General features: G+C 41.6%; 1 pseudogene; it reads right to left on the reverse strand.

Moving 5' to 3' along the window:
* Window positions 1-10,431: 10,431 nt before the first annotated feature.
* On the reverse strand, window positions 10,432-10,568 carry LOC148366825 (U2 spliceosomal RNA; annotated as a pseudogene).
* Between the last annotated feature and the right edge of the window lie 8,382 nt (window positions 10,569-18,950).

Raw genomic sequence — 18,950 nt, forward strand, 5'->3', positions numbered from 1 at the left:
GAAAAACATATTTTCACATTTTGGCAGTCAGGGACAATGCTTCTTAAAACATATTTATACAGTATGGCATTGAATGAGTTCAGGTCATAAGTTGTAAATAATGCAGTGAAGATGCATATTGACCCTGTTTTCCGCATAAATCTACTTAATTTGCTGTGTTGTAGTAAGACTGTGACACCTGCGGCCTGCGTCCCTCCTCCTGGGACATCCCGCAAAGGCAGAGGACCGGGACCAGGCAAAATTTGATAAAAGGTTATGATGCTGCGACGACTCTACCAGGAAGGGTCAGTTGCATGAAGCCCCCCACCTTCCCTCAACAGGAAGGAGGGGATGAGGTCTGCAAGATAAAACAACCCGATTGAAACAAAGCGTCCATTTCGTCCACAGTAGGAAACCACATCCTAAAGACAAAAACCCTGCCCTGGGCTTGCATTCATGTGATTTAAAATAAAACAAGTGGACAAAATAATGTTCCTAAGAACCGCGACGCGGGGTCGTTTGCGATGGATGACCCAAGGGGTCCCGCTACGTGGCCCGCCCGAGCTCGTTTAAGATCAGGTAATTGTGCAATTTTGTAATTGTAATCCTGTGCAGTCCATCGAGACATTTTTGTGATTAAGGGCTTTACAAATAAATGTGACTTGACTTGACAGACACTTGAGCCCCGGGAGAAATTCCTCTTTGTGAGTTTTAGAAACATCACATGATGTTAGTATGGGTCAGGTTTGTTTTAATATGTAGAAAAGGCACAGTCGATGCTAAGCTAGCAATATCTGTGTCGCTACATGTTTTGCACTGAAGAAGGATGGTAGATTTTAAGCTTGTCTTTCGCGTGTTCATTGAATTTCGGATGAGGATCTTCTCATCATCTCATTAGCTGCACCGCCTTTCCTCAGTAGGGTCGCGGGGGTGCTAGAGCCCATCCCAGCAACCATCGGGCAGTGGGCAGGGGACACCCTGAACTGGTTTCCAGCCAGTCGCAGGGCACACAGGGACAGACAACTCGATCGCTCATTCACACCTAGGGAAAATTTGGACCGGCCAATCCACCTGAAATGCATGTCTTTGGAATGTGGGAGGAAACCCACGCAAGCACGGGGAGAACATACAAACTCCGCACAGGAAGTCCGGTAGCTGGATTTGAACCCACACAGGAGGTTCCCAAGACCTTAGAACTGTGCCGCACACGCGCTAACCACTGCCCCACCGTGCTGCCCTCGGATGAGGATAATGTTGGTCAATTAAGAGGCTGTAGATGAGCTGCTTCTCAAGAAATTTTTATTGGCAGAATATATTCTGGGGACAATCGCAATACAAGTCTTCGATCGGACAATCATAGCGGTAGTCTGTGACATTTTGAAGCAAGATTTGTATACCAATTTTTGAGGCGTTGTATAGGTCAACAGGAAACCGCAACATCCTGTTTTCTGCTTGCGATCTGTGGCACATTTTTGAGTTATCAGCCAATTCTCACTTTCAGTTCATTTTTTAAAGGAGTTGTATAGGTCAGCAGGAAACAGCAACGTCCGTTTTCTGCCTGCTATCTGTTGCACATTTTTGTGTTGGCAGCCAATTCTCAGTTTTCCTTCATTTGTTTACTTGTTGTACAGGTCAACAAAAAACCGCAACGTCAGTTTTCAGCTTACCTCTTGGTTTCGTGGTTACTTGACATCAGGCTGAACTTTGTTCTTCTGCTTGAAGTTCCTGACATTGGTTTGAACTTGTAGTTTGCATTGAAAACATCTATTTATAGTAAAAGCTGATATACTTCATGAACATTAAGTCTACAGATTCAACGTATACTATGTTGTACTGTATTTTTCGGGGGATCTCTATGTACCAGAGAAACACTCATCTATTATCTGTGGCTATTGCGGTCCCAAAAAATCCTAATAAAGTCCTTTCTGGGAGAGGAGATGAGACACGTGCCATGCAAAAGTTTAGCAAGGCTCCATCGGGGAGAGAAGAAGAAGAAGAAGAAGAAGAATTTACTTTTATTGTCATTCTTTGTAACAATGCACACAGAACGAAATGTCGATACAACTGACCCGTACAGTTAGACTGTAGCGAGCCGATGCAGCCGCAGCCAAACAGGGCGCAGCCATTTTAGTCATTAGGTGACCAAACCCCCCAATTCCAACCCTTAATGCTGAGCGCCAAGCAGGGAGCCAATGAGTACCAATGTTGTAAGTCTTAGGTATGACTCGGCCGAGGCTTGAACCAGCGACCTCCCAGTCTCAGAGCGGGCGCCCTACCATCTAGGCTACAGAGCAGAAACAGACTATTGTTTGGTGTTCCATAATGATTTTTCAAAAATGCTGATGAAAATAATGAATAATGAATAATTCACAGATCAATCAGGCAGAGGAAGTTGACTGTGTGTGTGGGTGTTGTTTGCCAAACGGAGCTTCACCTATTAGAACCAGGTTGTGCGGTGTCACAATTGCTCATAAAAATATACGACTAAAAAAAGCAGTGTGCAGCAGACAGAGGTACTTCTCTGGGAGGGAAAATGTAAAAAGAGTACGATGGGAAATTGTGAGAAAGAAATTCCCCGTGGTACTCATTAAAATTCAGCCGTGCTGCAGCACCCTTCTCATCTAAGCTCCCCCGCCGCCTCTGGTTGTCTACGTCTTTTCCGTGAGACCTCCTTGCACCTTCTTACGTTTACTGACTCTTCATGATCAATGTGAAAAATGACAAAAAGTTCTAACGTCTGTGATTTAGAGACTGCAGAAACTGTATTACTACTAAAAAAAACGGATACATTGAAACCAAGTAAATACGGATATTTTAATTTATGGGAAATTATAATGTGCATTAATACCACAAAATATCTTGAAAAAAATATATATAAATATAAATATATATATATATATATATATATATATATATATATATATATATATATATATATATATATATACACACACACATGTATATGTGTGTATATATACATGTGTGTGTGTGCGTGTATGTGTTTATGTGTATATGTATATATATGTGTATGTATATATGTATATATGTGTGTGTATGTATGTACATATGTATATATATATATATATATATATATATATATATATATATATATATATACAGGGTTGGGTAGGGTTACTTTAACTGGATTACTTTCAATTACTTTTGGATTACTCCAATACCAAATATGCTAATAAAAGACACAATAAACTAAATATGAATAAAATTATGACTCACAACACGTGGTAAGCTTTCTCTCCTGGCTTTGATCTCTTTGATCTCCGGCAAAACGAACATAAAATGCGACAGAAAGAAAATGAAAATAAATCCCAACAGCTTGCCAACATCATTTTTGCTGTTCCATGTATTCCGTTACTCTCCAATCCAGCACAAAATTTAGTAATTTTATTCATATTTAGCTTCTTTTGTCTTTTATCAGCATATTTGGTATTGGAGTAATCCAAAAGTAATCGAAAGTAATCCAGTTAAAGTAACACTACTCAACCCTGTATATATATATATATATATATATATATATATATATATATATATATATATATATATGTATATGTGTGTGTGTGTAAAAAATCATGTATTTTGATTTCGGGATTTTTCTTTTTAGTTTATCTCTCTCACAGTGGATAGGCACCTACAATGAACATTTCAGACCCCTCCATTATTTCTAAGTGGGAGATATAGGTAAATAGCAGGGTTTTCTACAGTACTTGTACGTATGTATGTATGTATTTTATTTAGAGCGTATTTTACGCATGCATGTTATACATTGTCTTATGTCCCCATGATGGTGCAGTCGAAGTAACGAATCCTCTTGAAGCTCCTACTTGTGTGTGTGGAACTTTACCTTTAGAGCTCCACTGCTTTTTGGGGTTTTATTTTGCCATCAATAGTGTAATCGGTGCAGCCCTTTGAGAATGTTTGCGATTAAGGGGCCTTACAAACAAATATGGCTTGACCTGACTTCCGGTTTTAAACAAGCATATGTTTGTTTGTTTTTATAGTGGAACCTCGGTTTTCGAACGCCTCTCAGTTCGAATAAATCGGAGTCCGACCAAAAATTTAAAGAAATTCTTGCTTCGCTGTTCGTTCAAAAAACGCCGGTAATGCGTGAGTGCGTACGCTAGGGTGCGATGCTGAGCGGCGTACGGGTGTAGATTGCTCTTTTCGTGACCAACTGTTATCGCGTGCGGACGTGCTTCGTTTTGCTTTCGCTTTTAATATAGGTGTACAAAGTGTTTAAGCCCCTAATTATGCCTCCGAAGAAAGTCAGTGCAAGCAGCAAAGTTGCTACAGGTGAAAAAAGAAAAGTAGTGCGTACAACTATTGCATTTATAAAGAAATAATAGCAAAATATGAAGGTGTGCGAGTGTCTGATCTTGCCTGCGCCTTCTGCTGACCACCACAAAGGTAAGAAATCCTATTCATAATTATTTTCTTTATCCTTTTTCTTTTTTTTCTTTTACACGTTCATGTTAGCGTAATCTTTCGTACGTAAGATTACGATAACGCGAACGTACGATTAGCTTGGGTTAGCTTTATGTTTGCGTTAAACATTCAAGGTAAACATTCAGGGTGTTGGAACGGAGCCCAACATTCAGGGTGTTGGAACGGAGCCCCCTTTCAATGAACTGCTCACCACTTGTTGTGGAGACCCGGGTGCTAAATGACTTGTAAACGAACTGATTTTTTTATTTTTACACGTTCATGTGAGCGTAATCTTTTGTACGGAAGATTACGATAACGCGAACGTACGATTAGCCTGGGTTAGCTTTATGTTTACGTTAAACATTCAAGGTAAACATTCAGGGTGTTGGAACGGATTAAAACGATTTACATTATTTTTAATGGGAAAAATGATTTCGGTGATCGAACAAATCAGTTTTCGAACAGGGTTCTGGAACGGATTATGGTCGAGATCCGAGGTTTTACTGTGTATATATTTTGGAGACTAATTGTGTTTTACGTGCGCCATAACATTTACCGCTTTTTAACGTCTAAAGGGTGATATTCATGTGTAATTTTAACCTCTTTAAGGCATTCACATTTAGTCCACCACAAAGAAGACAAAGAGAGAAAACATCAAGAACATCACCGCAACTTGTTATTTCCCTGCGGACTTTCCTCATCCTTTGAAATACATGCACATACTAATTGACCACCAAGCGCCATACAGAATCGATACCTCTAGAGAGCAGGCAGCTGGAGACGCAAACAGGCTGCTTGCTGCTCGAGGCGTAATCACAACAGAACCCGACCTAATGATGCGAACAATTCAGGAAACATAATAAGATGCAACGTTTTCCTCATAATTTACACGTACAATCATTTTCTTTCCTTCTAAAACACACTGAGTATATTTCTTGGAGAAAGCGCAATTAGAAAGCGACAGCAAAAAGTATAAATATCATTAGGACGTATTCAGAGCTAATTAATTTGCTCATGCGGGGCAAAGAGATGAAAAATAAAGACGCCGGGAACGTTGCATTCAATTTTCCCTTTTGTTAATTTGCAAACTCCCCATTGGGAGAGGTAAAATAACCCCCAGCCAGATTTTTTTTTTTTATGCTGCTAATAATAATAGAGTTGCTTTCTCAGGCAGAGCAAACACAAAGTGATTTGCATGGTTGTAATAAAAAGGCCTAATATGTCCTTAAAGCTGCACAGTAAGGGTGGGCGGATGCGGATCGATCCAAATATCGATATTATCTATACTGAGGACCTGATCGATTCTGTCGTCTTAAGATTGATTCTGTCTTTCCATCTTAATTACCACTCTAGTAATGTTCAGTGATTACCGTAAATTCCGGACTATAAGCCGCTACTTTTTCCCCTAACTTTCAACCCTGCGGCTTATACAGGGATGCGGCCAATTTATGTAATTTTTCTAACGGCCGCTAGCGGCGCTCGAGTGTTGCTACCATTACCTACCCTGTCAAAGCTATATTATTATAATTAAAGCTTTGAAAACTCTCTCGGTGTACCGTCTTTCTTTGTAAATATGTCTAACCCATGTATAATATGTATTTGCAATTGTATATTTTTGTAATGTATTTATTTGTATTTATTTTAGACACTTATTCTGATATGTTTTGCACAGGTGAACGAAAAAGGAGGGGCGGAACAAACGCGGGGTGCCGAGTTTAAGTGGGGACCGCTAAAGGTGAGGGACAGACAAGGAAAGAAGAGGGGGTAAAAAGTTGGTTAAAGAAAAAGGAGTTGCGTGAGTAAATGTGTTCATCTGATATATTTTTCCCACCCTTACCTTTGGAAATATACACTTTTTTCCTTGGATTACTTTCAATGGGACCCGGACTCTGCAGGTCTGCATCAAACTTTAAGTACCGGTATCATTTTCCGTTCATTTTACCGGCTGTGATTTTTGGACTGTGGACTTTAATGAAGGACATTTAGTTTCAATCGCGAGACTTGAAGTCGGGTTTGTGTTAATTTTGTGTTTGTGTTACATGTTTAAATGTGGGCGCATGCTGCTTACTTTCAATTACTTTTGGATTACTCCAATACCAAATATGCTAATAAAAGACAAAAGAAACTAAATATGAATATAATGACTACATTTTGTGCAGGCTTGGGGAGTAACGGAATACACGGAACAGCAAAGGTTATGTTGGCAAGCTGTTTGGATTTATTTTCATTTTGTTTCTGTCGCATTTTATGTTAGTTTTGCCGGAGATCAAAGAGATCAAAGCCAGGAGAGAAAGCTTACCACGTGTTGTGAGTCATCATTTTATTCATATTTAGGTTATTTTGTCTTTTATTAGCATATTTGGTATTGGAGTAATCCAAAAGTAATTGAAAGTAATCAAGTTAAAGTAACCCTACCCAATCTTGACGATAGGTATCAATCAATACTACCCTGTATTTACTAGGATCAGAAAATCCTAACATCAACAGTCCCTACTGCACACGTCTCTTGTCTACTGTTACTTCTTTTTTTCTATGAATATGATCATAAAATGTCAGGAGGCTGTTATTCCCCATAAGCCCCCCTTTGACATCAAGCGCATCTTCCCGAGGGGCCGAGATGCCCGAGCTTCCTCGTGTCTCGGCCTTCGACACCGCGTACGTATCAGACGGCAGCCCAATTGCTAAAAGGCTTTCAGACAGCAGACGGGAAGAGGAAGAAAGGAAACAAGGTGTCAAGCTCCGGGCTATTTCTGTGTACGTGTTTTGTCGGAGGCAGGCGGAAGTTGAACAAAACAAGTTGTAGTTGAAAGGGTTTCACGTAAAAAGGAAAAAGAATCATTGGAAACATTCAGGTTGGTTTTAAAGGAGTAATACTGTCAAGATTACTGATGCAAGGAACCTGAATCGGACGCTGAGTGGCTGCTCATCTCCTTTTAAATCCCTGTCTTCCTGTCACCCGTTGTCAGTCCGTCTCCGAACCTCAGCCCACGCTAGGCAAGCCCTTTCGACCCTGACTCTGTCCTGTCCTCATTCCTGTTTGATTCCCGGCGCCGACCTCTTTTCTGAACTCGATTACGTTTCTGCTCCCCCGTCCCGGCCATCGACCTGTTCTTCCCCCGCTCTCGACACTGCCTTTGCCTGCCACGGGAGATCTGCTACCCGTGACCAACGATCACCGGATCGTGGGTGCAAGCCTTTTCCTCCTACTAATTAAAGCCGAGTAAAACGAACGCAAGTGGGTCCTGTCTCTGTTTCTGGTCACTGACAAATACACAATACAGACGCTCCCCTGCTTACGAACATTCAAGCTACGAACAACCGTACATACGAATATTTTTTTCAAAGTGTCGAAAAATATCCGGACAGTGCTGTAAGTTAGATTTTGTATTGTGAGCACCTTTTTCAGAGTACAGGACATTACTGTAGTGCTTCTTTCCAACACTACCAGCGTGTGGCGCTCTGAGAGGTCACCCAGCATCCACCCTGAAGAAGAAGTCCGCTTCCTCTTCATAGTTCGTGAGTAAACATACTATACTGTATCTCCAGCGCTCCGAGAACTTTGACATTTTTATTGTTTAATATCTCGTGCATCCATTCAATATGGTTGGTGTAAAGTGTAAAGTAGAGGCGAGCAGTTTCTTTTGAAACGAAAGTGAAATAAGAAAACTTGATGCGGTTGAGAAAATGGTCGGATCGCTTTTTTTCGGCCACAAAGGAGGAAGTCGCCTAATTCTTCATGCCCATCTTCCAAGAGTCAGTTAAACTTAACTTTATTTTTCTTTATAGAGCATATTATATTATGCAATGCTCATTTTTTTAGTACAAAATAATAAAGGTTACTCATACAAGCTTTAAACATACTTATATAAAGCTTAAACATACAAAATATAGCACTGAAGCAACTTACGAAAAAGATTCAACTTACGAACAATCGTCCGGAACGTATTTCGTTCATAAGTAGGGGAGCCTTTGTACTCCTTGTTTTTCAGCAGCATAACAACAGCAGTTTTCCCGGTCCTGGTCTGTTCTGGCCCGTCAGCGTATGTTTGACAAGCCTGCTCTAGTCTTTTTCCCCAACGGGTCTCATTCCTCGTGGGTCTCAAAGGCGTGTAGCGCATCACAAGATTGTGGCTAAGACATCTCTCTTCACCTCTAATGCATCAAATCAAATAAAGATGAGACAGTCAGCTTGGAATTAAACTTTTTTTTTCACACTCTCTCTTCTTGAATCTCACCTGCCGCTATTCCGAGCAAGCTCGCGTCCCAGATTGACGTGTCCAATTCGAATAGCAAAGCTCTGAGACAGACCATGCATTATTCATGGCCAGGGCGAATGAAGCTCTATTAGGCCGGCGCTAAGGCTAACAACAAACAATTAAAACTGCATTGATTGCTTCATCAACACACTAAATAAACTGCCATAGGAAGGGAATAGTCAATCAGTTTGCAATGCATAGTGTTTATAATGTCTAACTTTCACTGTGTGAGAGTGGGCACGTTTACAGACGGACTATTGGGTCGTTATAATAATAATAATAATAATAATAATAATTTCCTTGTATTGTCATTCTGTGTAACAATGTACACAGAACGAAATGTCGATTGCATCTGACCCGATGCAGCCGCAGCCAAGAGAGGGCGCCGCCGACCACTTTTTAAGTCTTAGGAATGACTCGGCCGGGGCGCGAACCCGAACCTCCCAGTCTCAAAGCGGGCGCCTTACCATCTAGGCTACTGTTAAAATCAGAATGTTGCAAATAATTGGGTAATATGAAGCCATGTAAAGAAACACAGAGATCATTGCTTTGTTCGAATGTAGATACCCTAAATTCCGGACTATAGAGCGCACCTGATTATAAGCCGCACCCACCACATTTTAAGAGGATAACCGCTTTTGTACTTACGCAAGCCGCACCTGTATATAAGCCGCATGCGCCCACTGTCACGGTCGCCATGGCTACCAGTCTGCCGCGCCCCCGAACTCAGCTGCAGCAGATCAGCTGATTGCTGGTCTGCTATTTAAGGCTGGATTTTGGGTTTGGCGGGGGCTGGCTCATTACACAATCCCAGGTCTGTTATGCCTTGTCCTGTTTTAGGTTTAAACATTTTCCGTCTGTTATGCCTTGTCCTGTTGAGTTCGTGCCGGAGGAACTCTGTATTGTTCTGTTTTGGTCCCGGAGTATTGGGCGACTTTTATTTTGTTAAATAAAACTTATGATCGTCAACGCATATGAGTTCTCCCTTCCTGCCTCCTGCCTCCGTTCTGGTCCGGTCCCCCCTTCCACTTCGTTCCGTGACACCCACATTGAATCATGTAACACAGTCACAATATTAATCCAATACCTACTTTGAGTCCCGCGATTTTAACTGATCATAAAGTACACAGTTCAAAAACCACAGCCGGCAAAACAACTCCCGGTATCATTTTCCGTTAATATTTAATGCAGACCTGCAGAGTCTGGTTCCCGTTATAAGTAATCCAAGGAAAAAAAGTGTATATTTCCAAAGGTAAGGGTGGGAAGAATATACATCCACTATTGTCTGCCGTGTCCACAAACACTCACCTTTACAGGTCCCCACTTCCCGTCATCCCCCGCATCTGTTACGCCCCTTCTTTTCAATTGGTCAGTGCAAGACTTATCAGAACAAGTGTCCAAAATACTGTAGTACCATAAATTCCGGACTATAGAGCGCACCTGATTATAAGCCGCACCCACCACATTTTAAGAGGATAACCGCTTTTGTACGTTCACAAGCCGCACCTGTATATAAGCCGCATGTGCCCACATTAATACATGTAACACAATCACAAACTTGATCCAAACCCGACTTTGAGTCCCGCGATTGTAACTAAGGGGGTTTTTAAGGGTTATTGATCTATCTTCGTTATTCATTATCCATTATCCGATATCGGTCAGTTCATAATACGCTACAAAGCCTAGGAGCCGGGACACTTACTCTCAGCCAAAAGGCCAAGCTAAGGTCCTAGCCCTAAAGCCTTGCTGTGATCATTGCGAATGCACCGTTCCCGGAGGTACTGCAATACCGGGCCGATGCGTGGAGTGGACAGAGCAAGCTCATATTCCATCTCCGAAATGCAAAAATCAAAGATAGTGACTTCATAGAAAGTACACAAAAGGCCAAGCTAAGGACTTAAAAGGCCAAGCCAAGGTCCTAGCATCAAAGCCTTAAGTCAAAAGGCAAAGTTAAGGTCCTAGCTTTAATGTGAGGTTTGAACAACCACCTACACTTTACGATCATGGTATCTCCCCTGCCAGGTGGGGGGGGGTTTTTAAGGGTTATTGATCTATCTTCGTAAACCTAAAGTACACAGTACAACAACCACAGCCGGCAAAATGAACGGAAAATGATACCAGTACTTAAGGTTTGATGCAGACCTGCAGAGTCCAGGTCCTGTTGAAAATAATCCAAGGAAAAAAGTGTATATTTCCAAAGGTAAGGGTGGGAAAAATATATATCCACTATTGTCCGCCGCGTCCACAAACACGTCTCACCTTTACTCCACTACCCGTCAGCCCGCGTTTGCTCCGCCCCTTCTTTTTGATTCGCCCGTGGAAAACATATCAGAATAAGTCTCTAAAATAAATACATTACAAAAATATACAGTTGCAAATACATATTATACATGGTAACACCTATTTACAAAGAAAGACGGTACACCGAGAGAGTTTTCAAAGCTTTAATAATAATATTATAACTTTCATCCCAAACGTGCCTGTGAAGGGGTAGCAACAGATGTCACCAAAGTTGTCCTCCTTTAGTATGGTAAAGAGACCTTGTCATATAGACGTCGTCCCACGCTTCCTTATTCAAAAAGACGCTAGCAACCCGCTCGCAAGGTAAAGTTTGCGTGCAGTAGCTCTGTTTCCTTCTTTATCGGATTGCTCGATTGCGTTTAGCTTGTAAGATGCGTCATGTGCCTTGAACTCGAGCGCCGCTGGCGGCCGTTAGAAAAATTACATAAATTGGCCGCATCACTGTATAAGCCGCAGGGTTGAACGTTTGGGAAAAAAGTAGCGGCTTATAGTCCGGATTTTACATTGGTTCAATCAATTGTTTGGTAAGTGCTTTCACTTTCAGATTACTCTTGGATGTACAGAGATTGCTTGCTACTTGGCGTTTCGGTAATCGCTGGTCCACTGCTTCTCGGATTTTAAATTGAATTGTCTTTATTGTCATTGATATCAACGTATCGTACTTCGTGTTCTGCAGCAGACAGCACACGGCAAATCCTGTCACATTGGTAGGATGTATGTATGAGTGCAATTGTTGTTGGTGTACAGGGTTGGGTTACTTTAATTTGATTACTTTCAATTACTTTTGGATTACTCCAATACCAAATATGCTAATAAAATACAAAATAAACTAAATATGAATAAAATGACTAAATTTCGTGCAGGCTTGGGGAGTAACGGAATACATGGAACGGCAAAAATGATGTTGGCAAGCTGTTTGGATTTATTTTCATTTTGTTTCTGTCGCATTTTATGTTAATTTTTCCGGAGATCAAAGAGATCAAAGCCAGGAGAGAAAGCTTACCACTTGTTGTGAGTCATCATTTTATTCATATTTAGTTTCTTTTGTCTTTCATTAGCATATTTGGTATTGGAGTAATCCAAAAGTAATTGAAAGTAATCCAGTTAAAGTAACCCTACGCAACTGTATGCGTCAGTTAAACAGCGGGCCGGGTTCACAAGTCGATGTGACCACAAAATAAATCACTGTGACAGCTAGCTCCTTGTTTTCATCCATCCATTTTCTGCACCACTTATCCTCACTAGGGTCACTGGGTCTTTGGGCAGTCAGCAGGGGACACCATATACTGGTTGCAGGCCAGTCGCAGGCCACACACAACAATTTTTTGGAAACCTATTAAAGCACGGGAGAACATCCCAACTCCGCACGGGGGAGGCTGTGGTAGCTTGTGTACGCCTTCAAAAATGGTGTTCGGCATCTTCAACTAAAAACCACCACCAAAAGTTGAAGTGTATTATGTAGACTGTGTCTCCTCCTTAATGTATGGATCAGAAACATGAATGCCATACAGACGCCATACAAAAAGCCTGAACACGTACCGTATAAGATATCTTCAAAAATGTCTCAACCTGAACTGGAAAGCTCCAAACCCCCACCAAGTGGGTCCACCTGCAAAACTTAATCCCACCTAAAACCTGTCGTGGTTGCCATGGCGCCCAATTGGCCACACCTGTGTGTGTCACGGTTGCTGTGGTGCCCAATTGGCCCCGCCCGTGTGTGTCACGGTTGCCATGGTGCCCAATTGGCCCCGCCCATGTGGTGCTAGCTGCGGCTCGTTGAGAGATTGACTTTCTGTTCATATAAAGCTCAGCGCTCTCTTGCTTCAGGGTCAGCCTGTCAAACGAACTTCTGTCCGTCAAGATGTGGGTTCTGACTCGGTCCTGGTTTCCTCTTGATACTTGATACTGCGGCAGTGGCTCAGGAAGTAGAGCGCTCGTCTTGGGATCAAGAGATTGCAGTTCATATCCCGGCTCCTACGTGTTACATGTCGAAGAGTCTTTGGGTAAGACACTGAACCCCTAATGCCCCCAATAAGCAGGTTAGCGCCTTACATGGCTGCACGGCCGGTGTGAAGCACACTGTAAAGGGCTTTGGGAAGTTTTGACTTGAAAAGCGCTATATAAATGCAGATCATTTGATTTTATATCTTCAGTCCGGTATTGTTCCCGTTTATTTTTGTCCTGTTTAATTTCAGTTACAGTTTTGTTTCTGTCTGTCTTTGTCCTGTTTGTTAGTTTTGGCTCCCGTCTAGTTTCTCCCGTTTATTTTTGTTATCCTGATTCGTTATCGATGTCGTCGGTCTCTGGCTTCCCGTCCTTCCACGCCAGACCGGCTTCCTAACGTGCATGACTCCCCATTTCCCGTAAAATAAAGTCTTGTGTGAGAACGCTACGCGATTGGGTCCTGTATCTGTTCTGGTTCTGACAAAAACCACAGCAATAGACACGCTTAGATGAGCCCATGAATGCACACGCTCAGCCTGCAAATTGGGAAGAAAAAGCTGCAAAGACCCTTCTTCTTAAAAGACATTGATTTATATTCCAAAGTGCCGCTGCATAAATCTCTGCGTGTAAAAAAGGTTTTATTACTAATAAATGAACATACAGCTTTAAAAAAATCAAATCTGCGGGGTTGTGTGAATCTTTTATGCAAATGGAATTTCAAATGAGGAGCTATCTAGAGAGACCTTGACTGTTTTTTTTCTTAGCCCTCTATTAAAATGTATGCCACCACTGATTTATGTTATTAATAACGCACCGCTGAGGAAGGCGAGCAAAAGTGATGAAACAGCTTGGCTCATATCGTCTCCGCCCGATTCCATCCTTCCCGGCGCTCGTCCTGCGGCTCCCCGGTTCCCTTACATCTCTGCTTTACACGTCTGTGGCATCTCCCGGTGATTTTATAATTGGCCCCGAGCTCATTGTTATTCAAAACCCTGTAAAAACAATTATTGGCCGACCTACAGACCTTTAACCGCTCTCTAACTGTTGTAGCTAACGTGACCCACGAGCAGTGTTCCCTGCTCGCACATTTTTAGCGCACAAGAAAATCTAGCCAGCGCACAAAAATGAGGGCTCTAAATTACTAATTAAGAAGCGACTTAAGTCAAAGTTACAGTGCATGAAGGTCAAAATACAAGCGTTCCCCTGACGCTGTGTTCTAAATGCGGTATTTTGAAGTCAATGTCGAAGTAGAACAAAGTTGAGTAAAGTCAGTAAAGTTTGTCGAGAACCGGCTTCTTCGGCCCGGCTCACTAAGGGGAACCTTTCTTTCGGGTCCTAAATGGCTCTTCGGGTTGTTTTTGCTTCTTTAATCCCTACATGACCAAATATTATGTAAAATTATGCACAACGTGACTTAAACGAAGGGGGGAATCGAACAAAAAAGAAAAAAAATACCAAAATGAAAAAGTAGTGTAAAGCTGAGAACAACAGAAACAATAGGAAGAGAAAAAAGAAGGAAAAATTCAGAAAAAAAGACAGAAGTATTTTTGTAGTACAGTGTTAATGTAGTTTTATTTTTGTAGTATTTTTGTGATGTTTCCTTAGGAAACATTTTGTAGTATCGCTATAGGTGTCATTTGCAGTATTTCTGTTACATACCTCTTGTAGCAGTATTTTTGTAGTCGTATTTCTGTAATAGTTTTTTACATTATAGTAGTATTTTTTGGTATTTCATTAGGAGTATAATTGATGTAATTCTAACAAAGTATTTTAGTAGTATTTTTGTAGAATGTTTGTACTATTTACATAGTAGTAATTCTGGAATAACTAAGTCTATATTAGTATTTTGTAATATAATATTACTGTAGTAGTATTTATGTAGTAATTTTATGTCATTTTTTATTTTCAGAATGAAAGCAAAATTATATATGAGGTCCCTGTTTTCAAGCACTATTTTTGATATTTAGCTTTATAGTTATCGTGTAGTATTTTTGTTGTATTTCTGTAGAAGTATTTTTGAGTGGACACACAAAGTGACGATGGGGACAATGTTACCACCAGAAAACTTAACCACTCTTGGGGGCCCCCTAGTGGTTGCAGGCCCCTAAGCACTAGCTCGCTTATACCTTGGGATTGCATAGTCGATATTTCATAACAAAATATAAATTTAAGGCAGGTTTTATCATAGTTATAAACTAACTGAAGGGGGAGTGTTTCAATTATTCAATGATCGTGAGATTCCCAAGCAAAAAGTATCGGTATCAGATCGGTAAAAATCGATACTACTCTCTATTAACTTGGATCGGATAGATACCAAACATCCAAGAATCGCACACCCCCAGCAGCTATCATTGACAGGGTTGGGTAGGGTTACTTTAACTTGATTACTTTCAATTACTTTTGGATTACTCCAATACCAAATATGTCAATAAAAGACAAAATAAACTAAATATGAATAAAATGATGACTCACAACACATGGTAAGCGTTCTCTCCTGGCTTTGATCTCTTAGATCTCCGGTAAAACTAAAATAAAATGCGACAGAAACAAAATGAATATAAATCCAAACAGCTTGCCAACATCATTTTTGCCGTTCCATGTATTCCGTTACTCCCCAAGCCTGCACAAAATTTAGTCATTTTATTGATATTTAGTTTCTTTTGTCTTTTATTAGCATATTTGGTATCGGAGTAATCCAAAAGTAATTGAAAGTAATCCAGTTAAAGTAACCCTACCCAAAGAGATTGCTGAAGGATCACAATTTTTGCAGTTTTCCGACGTCAAACTCCATACATGAAAAGCCGAGCGTTGCAGAGAAATCAACCGAGGAGCGAAAACAGAAAAAAAAAAGAAAACGAGGTGAAAAGATAGCACTAATCTAATTAAGATCTTGAACACTCAATTAGCCTTGAGCAGGAGAAACTAATGGCAAATGAATTATTCCATTACCGCAATTGGCTTAACAGCTGGAAGGATCAGCACGTTTGTGCCTTTTGCGCAGGAGAGAAACAGTAAAATATCGCATTTGAGCGATGAGCTCGCCTGCACTGAGCCTTGACTGTGTTTACGAGCGTGAAAGTGCAACGGAGCGGCAGTATAGTGGTCTCTCCGCCCACGAGGCCCAGGGCACACAGTCACACCACAAATCGAATCGCTTTGTTCTTGTGGGAGCCATGTGCAGAACGGGGTCGCAATTTTTCCCTTTCTTCGTCTTCTTAAAGCAGGGGTGTCAAACTCATTTTAACTCGGGGGCCACACGATAGAACAAACATTCTGTCAGGGGGCCGGACTAGTAGATTAAAGAGAAAGAAAAAGAGAGATAAAGAAATAAGAGAGAGAGGGAGAGAGCGTGAGAAACAAAAGAGATAAAAAGAGAAGTCGTGGGAGAGGGGGAAAAAGGGAGGAAGAAAGAAATCCAAAGAGAAACAGAAAGACAGAAGGAGAGAAAAGAAAGCGCGAAGGGTAGAAAGAGAGAAAGAGAGAAAAGGAAAAAAGGAAGTTAGAGCAAAAGAAGTTAAAAAGACACAGAGAGTGAAAGAGACAGAGACACAGAGAGGCACAGAGAGAGACACAGAGAGAGACACAGAGACACAGAGACACAGAGACACAGAGAGAGACACAGAGACACAGAGACACAGAGACACATAGACACAGAGCCAAAGAGAGACAGAGACACAGAGACACAGAGAGAGACACAGAGAGAGACACAGATACACAGAGACACAGAGACACAGAGAAACAGAGACAGAGACACAGAGAGACAGAGACACAGAGAGAGACACAGAGAGACAGAGACAGAGAGACAGAGACACAGAAACACAGAAACACAGAGAGAGACACAGAGAGAGACACAGAGACACAGAGACACAAAGACACAGAGACACAGAGACACAGAGAGACAGAGACTGAGAGACAGAAATAAATACAAGTACAGTGTCTTTGTTCGAGGCACCTGGCACTGGCAACATCAAGTTGACATATTTCAACCAGCAGCTTGTTTTTCTCTTGCGCTTCTCTGAGTGTTGTCTCGCGGGCCAGATTCAATCCCTTAGCGGGCCTGATCTGGCCCGCGGGCCACTTGCTTGACACCTGTGTCTTAAAGGCAAAAGAAGTAGTTTAGGATGTTCACCACGAATAGGCCTGGGTTGAGGGAACTCCGACTTCAAAGGCGGATGTCGCAGTGAGGTTAGGACTCGAAACGGAAACACTTCACTTCACTTTCGCCGTCATTCTTAGCAGCCTCGCACACTGAACCGTAACTTGAGTAGTAACAAAATTATTTTAATAAATACAGTGAAATGACATCTGAGCCCTTTAGTGTTACCTGTGGTGTTCCGCAGGGTTCAGTACTTGGCCCCCTTCTTATCAGCATTTACATGCTTCCATTCGGTGAAATTATTCGTAGGTATAATATCAGTTTTTATTGCTACGCAAATGACACTCAATTATATCTTCCGATGGAGGAATATGCCACAATAAACTCTGGAAATTTGGAGGCCTGCCTCATCGAGATAAAAAAATGGATGCCACTCAACTTCTTGCGATTTAAAAAACTGAAATGTTAGTTATTGGTCCATCTAAATGCCGTGACTTGTTCTCAAAAACTGCTCTGATCATTGACAAATGTAATATCACCCAGCGTGACTCAGTCAAAAATGTAGGTGTCATATTTGACCCGGATCTGTCCTTTCAAACACACTTTAAGAATATTACTAGAACTGTCACGAACCAGGGCAGGAAACAAAATTGAGAACCCAATAGCGTAACGTACTCACAGTTTATTAGGGAGAGGAGGAATGCGCGCACACTTGATCCGGGGATCGATGGTCGCGGGAGTGGATTCAAATCCAAACAAAAGAGTTGTCAAAATCAAACAAATCAGGCCAAAAATAAAACAGGATCAAACTTAAGCATATTCACAGAACTAGGCATTTCACACAGATTCTAACAGGAGTCTTGCAGACACTCTGACAACCAGTCCGGCAGCAATCTGTCAATGCGTTTCAGCTGGTGTCAGTGGGCAGGGCCAATTTGGGCGCCGTGGCAATCGAGACAGAACCTGGTGCCATACGTCATGGACCAATTGAGCGCCATGGCAACCATGACAAGAACAGCTTTTTTCCATCTTCGTAACATTGCTAAAATTCGCCCTATGCTGTTTCAGTCGGATGCGGAGATTATCCGGTTGTTACCTCACGTCTCGATTACTGTAATGTACGACTCTCCGGTCTCCCAAAGTCCAAAATCGAGAGCCTTCAGCTAGTACAAAATGCTGCAGCCAGGCTTTTAATTAAGAGATTGGCCTTCCGTCACTTTAAGCTCAGTGCGCTCTCTCGTATTTTGTCGGTCCGTCATCGGACCTCTACCCCGCAAGACGTGGGTTCTGACTCGGTCCTGTTTTCCTGTTGGCATTTCCAGTCCAGTAGTGTTCCCGTTTAGTTTTGTCCTGTTTAATATCGGTTTCCAGTTTCTTTCCGGTCTATTTTCTATTTTTCCCGTTGTTATTCTCTCCAGTTTTCGTTCCCGTCCTGTTTATCCTGTTTTATTATCGATCCTGTCTGTCTGTTCCGTCCTGTCCGGGATCGACCCCATCTGTCCGATATTAACTCAGGAAATTGGAATCGATCTCGTCGGTCTCTGGCTTCCTGTCTTTCCACGCCAGACTGCTGTCTAACGTGCATGACTCCCCATTTTCTGTAAAATAAAAGGCTTTTGTGAGAACGCCACGCGTTTGGGTCCTGATCCTGTTCTGGTTCTTGACACATGTACATTTTAGATCAGAGGATGGTGTCATAATAGTCTGTAGTTTGCAGTAAATCTGTGGTCTGTGCAGCCCCTTGAGACTCTGTGATTAAGGGCTATACAAATAATCATGACTTGACTTGACCAGTTCAATGAAAGAGCTGAGTTTGTTCAGTTCAAAACTGGTCTCGCCTTTTTGGAGCACCACATACGTTTTTAGATCATTACATCGGGAAAAACGGATAAAAAAAACGTTTTTTTCTTTAGTTATTGGTCTGCATTTATATA

The sequence above is a fragment of the Urocampus carinirostris genome, chromosome 4 (genome assembly GCF_059441175.1).
Source record: "Urocampus carinirostris isolate Australia breed hairy pipefish chromosome 4, RoL_Ucar_1.0, whole genome shotgun sequence".
NCBI classification, from domain to species: Eukaryota; Metazoa; Chordata; class Actinopteri; order Syngnathiformes; family Syngnathidae; genus Urocampus; species Urocampus carinirostris.